The following is a 10,006-nucleotide window of genomic DNA, read 5'->3' on the forward strand; positions in this document are numbered from 1 at the left end:
TTCAGGTTTAAAAAATGTTGAAACTTTTATCAACCCACATTTATTTTGCTTAGTTTTTGGACCATGAAATATAGGGGGGTAACGGAACGCCTAAAAAATATATATATTTTCGCTAATATATTTATCGAAATACACACACACACACACACACATACACATACACACACAAACAAACAAACAAAAAATCAAATTGAAATTTAATTTAACACGATGAAAACAAACAAACAAAAAGTAAATCGCAATAAAAAAAGAAAAAAATTTATTTTCTGCGAACTTGTTTTTCCGGTCGCCATCTTAAAATGTTGACCTCCACCCGTCAAACTCATCTCGTTTAAATTAACTCATCTTATAATCGTTTCTTTGTTAAAAACAGATTGCCAAACAAAAAGTAAGTATTTATTAATTTAATTGCTTTTGAAGCTCTTTTTTATTACATTATGATTCCCTTTGTTTTACTACAGGGGCGCGTCGAAACCATTATGATTGCCGTTGTTTTAATAGAAAAATGAGTTAACATTCCATGATTGCATATAAACGAAGAATGGTACTATAGAAATCATTCTAATCGGGTTTTTATTGTTTACTTTTGTTTTCTAAAGTTTCTTTCTTTCCTTTTTTTTTTCAAGTGCCTTGAAAATTATTTTTATATTGAAAACATCACAATTACCTAACATATTATTACGTACTCTAACATAATCCATAACGACCTAAAATATACGAATAGAAAAAGAAAAACGGTTTTCGATATAATTCAGTTAAAATGGAACTTTAAAACCCTGCTACTAAAAACATCACAAGAAGATATTTAACATGTTACGGAAATTTTCAATGTTTATAGGAAATATTTATTGTATTAAAAAAAAATGTGGAAAAATGTGGAAGATTAATACTTATACCGAAAAAAAAAAAAAGCTCAATAGTTATTCACTTAAAAATTCACCAAAATTCATGTATTCAATTTTGATGAATTTTCTGCATTTATTAATAATCACAGAATATAATAAACATTTTTTTTTATCTTAATAGAAATGTATTATTTTATGTAAACAAAATAACCATTTTCTAAAGTTCGATTTTAAGTACTAAAAATGCATTTATTTTAGTTTTGATGAAGATAAAACATCGTAGATGTTAGCAATTTTAAAAAAAAATATTTCTCATATATTTAAAAAAAAAAAACTAAAGTCCTATAAATTGGAAGAATGTTAAGATAAACTCAAAACAAAAATGGCTTTTTCCATCTCTTCTGATATACTCTTGAGGAACAGGTTTTGTATGCATCTGTGTTGACAAGTTTCTTGGCATTCTCGTTCATGCAACGTGAAAGTTTTCTTAATGATGGAGTAATGTTTATATGTTTATATCATGCTGTGTTGCTCTTTACTTCCACTATGCTATATTCAATTTTTATTGCTTCTTCATCAGCCTTGCCAGTCAATCTGACATGCATATACATTTTACATTTAAATGTAAATATGTCGCTTAAAAAAAAAAACAATTACAGACGAAAAGTTTAACTCAATTATATTTAATCTTCCCTTGGCATTTTCACATCTTGGATCGCCAATTACAACAAATATATAAAAAGAGTTACAGTTTATGCCATGTTACTCATTTTTATTTATTTTAGCAAGCGTTTCCAGAAGAGGACAGTATGAAGCCGTCTGTGAAGACCCCCGTCATTTAAACAATTCATTCGCATGACCACACTATCATTACAAAATTGGGTGAATAATTACAACTTTGACGAACTGCTTTATCACTTTGCTCTTGTGGTGAATGTGGTTTTGGCTCAAACTGAGGAATATTAATGTAACACTGCACTGACTAGATGGAGAGGTGTCTAGCATCACTTGCAAAACAAGTCATCGTTAAACTGTTTCTGATATTATAACTTTATTTCCTCGCCATCACATAATCTCTACGTAATTCATTCACATGTATACTCTTTTTCACTCCAAACAAGACATATTGCCACTTGGATGTAGGGGGTTACTATTTAAGATTATATCTACAGGGACACTCTGTAGCCAGTTGAGCAGCAAAATATCTGGTAGCATTACATTTAAATATTTAAATTTCTGTATGTTAGTAACAGTCAAGCAGGAAGGATGGCGAGAATTCACAAGTCTAGCAGTTTGAAGCAAGAAAGTATTATAATAGAAACATAAGCTGCTGTCAGGATTACCAGCAACCAGTGTAAAAGAGTAATAAAGAATGCGAGAGAGTTGTATGCTCAGTCCGTCAAGTCCAACCTAGCTGAGCAGTAGCTTGGTTCCCACCAGTTTGGCTCTATCCCAACAGTCATCAATGGACCTGACGTACTCTTGTCAGCATTAGACAAAGCCAAACTCTTTGCCGAGAATATTACAGGTAATTCTACCCTATGAAATCAGGGCTACCAACCCCAATATGTCCTTCTGTTAGCAATTTATTTTGCTTTTTTTTAAATATTTCTCATACATGTAAATGTAAATATGTCACTTAAAAAAAAAAGCAATTACACCCCCCCATGTCCTTCTGTATCAGAAGACATGCTATGCGAAATACAAATATCTGTGCATGATATTGCCGAGCTAATCAAAATCTTCGATCCCAGTAAAGCAACTGGCCCTGATGACCAAGTTCAACAAGGTGAGATTTATGTCCCGTCCATTTGTGCCAAATGCTATTTGTCACCAGCAAATCATCTTCTGAATAAATCCAAGGAAATGATGGAGATTATCTTGGCATTCACTGGTTCTTTTATGTAACCTTCTGTTTCACTTCCATACTTTTAATTCATTAAATATTTCATCTACACAATTAATGGTGATAACAACAAACCATCTTGCTGTAGATTGTTTTTAACTTCTACCATAAACAATTCATCTACTGTTTTGCAAATGTCTTCAGACAAGAATTCTGAAGAGAACTTGTCAAGTTAAATTGATTTTAATTTATGTTTAATCGATTAGATTTTATGTATAATTGATTCTATATCATGCTAAATTGGTTCTATGTCAAATTGATTATATTTTATGTGAAATGAGATTGTAAGTTGTTTGAGTTATGGACATTCAGGTATGCTGCTTTTAGCAATGATAATAGCTCGTTGAAAAAATTTCTTTTAACTTTTAAAGGAAAGCTTTCTCTCTTTAGCAATAAATCTTATCTATTTATCCCCCATTCCACTAAACACTAGAATTTACTCTTTTAGTATTCGGTCATTATTTTGCATATGTGTGCATTTGTTTTCCCATCATGTCGAAAATAAAACATGGAGTAACCATTAAAGATTCATTTAACACTTAATTGCATCAGGAATTTGTTCATAAAAATCTGGAAAAATAAATATTTAACACTTTGGTTTCACTTGTATAAATGTAATATTGTTTATATATATATATATATATATATATATATATATATATATTGCTAGCAACAACACCCTATATCATTATTTTGTCTAATAATTATTTTATTATATTGAATATTTTTTATTAATTTGTATAATATCTTTATACAAGACGTTTTATGAATACATTTTTTACATAATTCCTCACGTATTCTTGTCTTAAAATTTTCTGATTTATTTATGTTTACAAACTTATTTACTAGTATATTTGAACTGCATATACCTATAGCCAAAATGTTAAAGCACATTTTTGTAACTTTTAAAGAAAACAGACTGCTTAATGTTCAAATAGTTTTTGAATATCAGTTAATTATTTTATTTATAAAATGTTTAGTGTTCTTTATTCTTTTTGTTATTTTAATTGTGTTTTTATTTTATTTTTTTTCATTTGTAGATTTTTGTAAGAAATTTAATTTGAACATCATAACCTTTATGAATGTTCTGATCAGTTGCAACATCACTAATGTAAGATTTAAGATGTTTTGAATACATTTATAAAAATGAAAAATTAGAATTCTTCACGTCTTTTTTATTGTATTAAACCAAAATTGTTTGATTTATATTTTTGCAGAAAATCTAAATTCCTATATCTATTGTCGAAATTCAGTCATTTTTAAATAACAGGTTATTTCTATTTATAAAATATTTAATTTTCATTTCTTTACAGATTTAATTGTGTGAATTTTTTTTTTTTTTGAGTTGCTTAGAAATTAATAAAAAGAGGGAACCATGAAAGTTTTAATAAGAAAAATTAAAAAAATATTTCTAGAAGTTTTAGATAGGGATTGGTGCTTTTATGTATTTGTATTTTTAGTAATACTGTTTTCATTTGGAGTATGTTTGAAGATAAAAAGAAAGATCCATGATATACGTAATAATGTAAAGTAAGAAAATAATATTTTTGAGAATTGTTTGGTTCTTTATTTGTATTTTTAGAAATACTGTTCTCATTTTGAGTGTTTTCATGTTTGGAAAATCTTACCTTTAATCTTTTTAGGTGTATCTTGAACTTGGTAATCTTCCTGTTGAACTGAATTTCATGAAATCTCCATAGTTCATTCTATAAAAAGAAAATCTGCATCGACAGGCCATAAAATCTGTAAATCTTCAGTGTTTGTTTTATAATACAAAATAATTAAATCGTCAATATTTATTCCATAATCATGAAATCTCTTGTGTTTTTCATGAAGTTCAACAATTCCTTCCCTGATTTTTTGTATAAAGACACACAAACTCTCAGTATTATTTTTGAAGCGCATGTTCTTTAGGCTAATCCTGATAGAATTCTTCAGATTTGTAATTGCCATTTGTGTAGTATGCCACTAGATAGTTGAAGAGCAGTGAATGATATATATTGTATGTTTCGAGAGAAAACTCACCCTCCTTCTGGAAATAATGTTTGGGGCATCCTCTCTAAACTTCTTATGGAAGCAGATAATTGAAAGCGTAACAAGTGTTCAGAAATATTGGTTTCATATATGACACATATATGTTGTAGACATATTGGGATATTGCTTTCATGATTTATCTCAATATAAGCTATGCCCATAATAATCCTCATATTGTATTGCAAATTTTTTTTATTACATTTTCACCCCCCAAAAGGCACATTGCCACTTTGGTGTAGGGGGCTACTGTCAGGGGCAACAGCTACTGGGGTACTATGTAGGGAGTTGGGCAGCAAGATGTCGGTTTACACTACACTTGAACTTTTGCATGTCAGTACAGTCAGGGAAGTAGGGACCTGGAATGGAATTCCAAAGTCTAGCGGTTCTGGGGAAGAAATTATTGGAGTAGAAAGATCTTTTACATCTAGGGATCTCTACTGTGTGGGGGTGGGATTTAGCTGCCTGTCGGGTTTGTCGAGGGTGTCTACGTTGTGGGGGCACAAGTGCTATCAGTTTGTCAGAGCATTCAGCATTAAAATACTTGTTGAACAGGCAGAGGGTTGCAATATTTCGTCGATAGGACAGGGGCTGAAGCTTAGATGCCAGTTCAGGATCTATCAGATTTGCAACTCTCTTTTGAACCTTGTGTAGGAGCGAGAGACTAGTAGCAGATGCACCAGCCCAAATGTGACAACAATACTCCATACATGGGCGAATGCTGGCCTTATAGAGGTACAGGATACTTTCAGGTATCAGTAGTTTTCTAGCATGAAAGAGAGCCGACCCTCTTCGCAGTGGTCCTGGCAATGCTCTCAATGTAATTTTTCCAACTCATGTTACCTGAGAACGTTAGGTCAAGGAGTTTAAAATAGTACTTTAAGATAAAGAGTCATTGGCCATTGCTATTGGTGGTAGAGAAGGTTTCTTGTAATTATTGAAGGAAACAAGTTTAGTCTTGGCGGCATTGAATGTGACCATCCATTTTTGTCCCCATTTCACTACAGATTGAAGGTCATTCTCTAGTGTTTCTTCCATTTCTTTAGATATGTGTTCATTTGTTTTCTTGTCATATCTGTTATAGAGCGTGGTGTCATCGGCATATATACTCATCTCAGAGGCAATTTTGTCAGGAAGGTCATTTATGAATATTAGGAATAATAGAGGTCCAAGGATAGACCCTTGTGGCACTCCTGCATTTATATCATATTGTTTAGATGTACGACTGTCGAGGACAACCTGGATTTTTCTCTTATCTAAGAAGGATTTAATTATATTCTTCCAGTGATACCGTATGATCTAATTTTCCTGAGGAGACCCTCATGCCATAGTCTGTCAAAAGCCTTAAATATATCTAGAGCTACCGTGCTACCTTCCCCCGCTTTGTCCAGTGAATGGTATATACGTGCAGAGATTACAATTCGGATGTCTTGCCTAAATAGATATTGTCGGTCAGTCAGAAGTTTAGCTTCTGTAAGGTGATGGACTAGAGCTTGGTTAATTATGGACTCAAATATTTTGGCGAAAAGTGTGATAGAGGCTAATTCAGTTCTTTCGCCAGAATTCTTGAAAACTGGTACCACAGAAGCAGTTTTCCAGCAGTCTGGTAAGTAAGATTCATTAAGGCATTTGTTGTAGAGTTTGGAGAGAACTGTAACTACTTTGGCAGAGCACTTTTTTAATAGCACAGCCGGGATGAGATCGGGTCCACATGCTTTTGAAGTGTCAAGGTTTTTTATGATAGCATGCACCTGAGCAGGGGTGATTTTCAGATCGTCTAGCGTGGCGTCTGTGTGCAAAGGAAAGTCAGAGAGGGGTGGTTGGAAGGGTCCAGTGTGGAATTTGAGTCAAGCCTTCCTGGTTGCTGAGCACACAACTTTGTGATTGTTGGTTAGTGGGGGAATTGTTGATTGTCTATTATTTACTATACTGTTATAGATTTTCCAGAAGTCACGGGTTCCTAGTTGTCACTATCTCTTTCTTACAGTTACTTCTAGCTTCTATATACTTCCGTTTGTTTGAACGGGACTTATGTCAGTTAAATCTGTGGTACGCTTGCTGGCGTTGAGCAATGACAGTTGCTATAAAATTGCCACATGGGAATATGTGCTTCAATTGATGTTTCGAACCATTCAGTGGTCTCAATTGTGCACTGTTCAGTAGGAAGGGGAAAATATTTCCCTCTGGGGCATCTCTGATACGATCCCATTTGGCTTCCCAGTCGGCCTTTTTATAATATTTTGTTGTTTTTAGCAATGGCTCTTCAGTTTTGGCTCTAGAGTTTAGGGCGATTTCGACCATTATCACTGCATAATCAGCGTTCCCAAGTGGGCTGTTGGCATTCGTTATACAATTATCAGGAACTGTGGTCAGAAACAGATCTAGAAGTGATGCATAATGGCAATTACACAAAAACTTATTTTCATGAAAAAATTGAATTTCATCAACTAAAGTAATATATAATAATAAATAATAATCAAGCGTTATATGTGTATAAATAAAACTAATTTTAATAAAGTAATCAGGTCATAAAAATACAAATATTAGAACTTATATTTCTTTAATATTTTATTAAAGTATGCAAAAATATTTCTCATCAATAATGATAGTTTATTACATTTTTAACCTTCCACTTAATGTTATTAATACGGATAAAACTTATATAAATTTGAGACCTTTTCATTGTTTCTTCAAAATTATTTATTGTTTAGTTAAGTGAAAACCATATCAAAAACATTATTTACTACAAGTAAATGTATCAACTAATAAAATATATTATGACACATTTGATAAAGTTGAAAAAGCATGGGAAAAATTGTTAAATTAATTACATGCATATTACATATTTCCCTTTTTCGGTGAAAAAGATGAATGATTTTTATTTTATTCTTTTTTTGTTTTATGGCATATCAGAGAAATTATAGTGATTTATATATTCTTGAATTTCTTAGAATTTTTAAACATATATTCCTATATTGTTGATTCACTAAACGAATCATTTATTTTATGAAATATAAATTTTATAAATTAAGAACAATTGTTAAATTTGGAAAATCACTAAGGAAGCTTTTATGGAAATTTAGTTTAATATTTATGAAAAAGAATTCATTTTCCGCATGGATAAGTATTGCAGCAAATATCCTGATTATATTTTTACTTTAATCAAAAATGAATTTGAGGAATTCTTTAAAATTGTGCATGATTATTTAAGTGTGCTTTGCGTCAATCTCTAATTTATCCATTACAAAAGTAACCCTCTATATACCCACACATTTTAATATTCGCAGGGAACGTGTATAAAATTATATTATTTCGTAAAATTTGTGTTTATTCCATTTTGCAGAATATCCAGCAATCAAGAAAATGCAAATTACAGAAAGTTCAAAGCCGGAAAACAAGAAAATCATATCCTTCTGAACTATATGATTTTTTTTATTAAATTTTTTTTTATGTAAATACATGGAAAGAATTCAGACAACTAAGTATGTATTTCTTCTATTCATAGGCTTATTAAATGATGGACTAGTTGAAATAAAAACACAAGTGCATATGACTAATGTACTCATTGACAGTTTTTTAAATGCAGTGAATATTTGAATAATAAAAACTTATAGAAGACTTTAATAATGAGCTGTAAAAGTGGTGGCGTTGTGAAAACTTTCCCTTAAAATACACAGAAAATGATTTATATATAAGCAAATTGTGAAAATCTATATACATTATGTTAATACGTAAGGTTTAAATATCATCTTACAAAATGCATAAACATTCACTGGATCTATCATATATGGTCAGTATTCATCAAGCAATTCACATCCAATATTGATTTGATGTGGATTGTTTGGTTTTATAGTGAGTTGGCATACAGAAGCATACATTTTGTGTGGATATATACATTTATCAGATATTTCCGTTTTATATACAAACAAAATATTTTTCATTTAAACATGACGAAAATATATATGTGCAAACGACATTAAATTTCCAATCCATTAAACTTAAACAGGAAACTAAAATAAAACATAAGTAAAATATAAATTTATTTAACTAAAAAATTGTAAATGTTTCAACTTGAAAATGAACACTACATCAAATACTGGAGAAAAACCTAATGCTTGTATAGTATGTGGCTCTTCTTTAACAACTAAACGAGATTTAGCAATTCATATGCGAACACATACCGGAGAGAGACCATATTCTTGTGAAGTATGTGGCTCTAGTTTTACACAGAAGCAGAACTTGTCACAACATATGCGAATACATACTGGGGAGAAACCATATTCTTGCGAAGTATGTGGCTCTTCTTTTACACAGAAGCAAAACATGTTGCTACACATGCGATCGCATACTGGAGAGAAACCATATTCTTGTGAAGTATGTGGCTCTTCTTTTACACAGAAAAGTCACATGGTGGGGCACATGCGAATACATACTGGAGAGAAACCATATTCTTGTGAAGTATGTAAATCTTCTTTTACACATAAACATGCCAAGATACTACATATGCGAACACATACTGGAGAGAAACCATATGCTTGTGAAGTATGTGCTTTTTCTTTTGCAAGGAGGCAACACATGTTGCAGCATATGCGAACACACACTGGAGTAAAACCATATGTCTGTGAAGTATGTGGCGCTTCTTTTACAAGAAAATCCAACTTAGTCATTCATAAGCGGATACATACTGGAGAGAAACCATATTCTTGTGAAATATGTGGCTCTTCTTTTACAGAAAAACAAAACATGTTGCAACATATACGAACACATACTGGAGAGAAACCATATTCTTGTGAAGTGTGTGACTCTTCTTTTACACACAAACAAACCATGTTGCGACATAGGCTAACACACACTGGAGAAAAACCATATAATTGTGAAGTATGTGGCTTTTCTTTTACCAAGAAGCAACACATCTTGCAACATATGCGAACACATAATGGAGAGAAACCAGAAATTCACTAAAACCTTCCATGAGAAAAAGCTTGAAGAATCAACAATGGTCCAAATATTTTCTAGAAGAATTAAACAAATGTTCTATAGATAAGCAAGTTGATAAAACGAGGATCGTCCCACTATGATCAGGATAAGATTAAGATTAAAAATTAATGACCAATCCTTTCAAAAAGTCGATATCACCAATTGCAACAAATGCAGGTTATGTCGCACATAAGCAGAGAGTGTCAGCAACCTGGCGTCCAGCTGCAAGGTCCTGCAAAGAAATGGC

General features: G+C 31.7%; 1 long non-coding RNA gene across 1 annotated transcript; it reads left to right on the forward strand.

Annotated features, from left to right (window-relative positions):
- Window positions 1-261: 261 nt before the first annotated feature.
- LOC145269793 (uncharacterized) lies at window positions 262-9,753 on the forward strand. The gene is made up of 2 exons (XR_013865244.1): window positions 262-388; window positions 8,126-9,753. It is a non-coding gene; the product is annotated as an uncharacterized LOC145269793 (long non-coding RNA).
- Window positions 9,754-10,006: the final 253 nt, after the last annotated feature.

This window comes from Euprymna scolopes, chromosome 45 (genome assembly GCF_053919585.1).
Source record: "Euprymna scolopes isolate OS-2025 chromosome 45, ASM5391958v1, whole genome shotgun sequence".
In the NCBI taxonomy this organism is placed as follows: Eukaryota; Metazoa; Mollusca; class Cephalopoda; order Sepiida; family Sepiolidae; genus Euprymna; species Euprymna scolopes.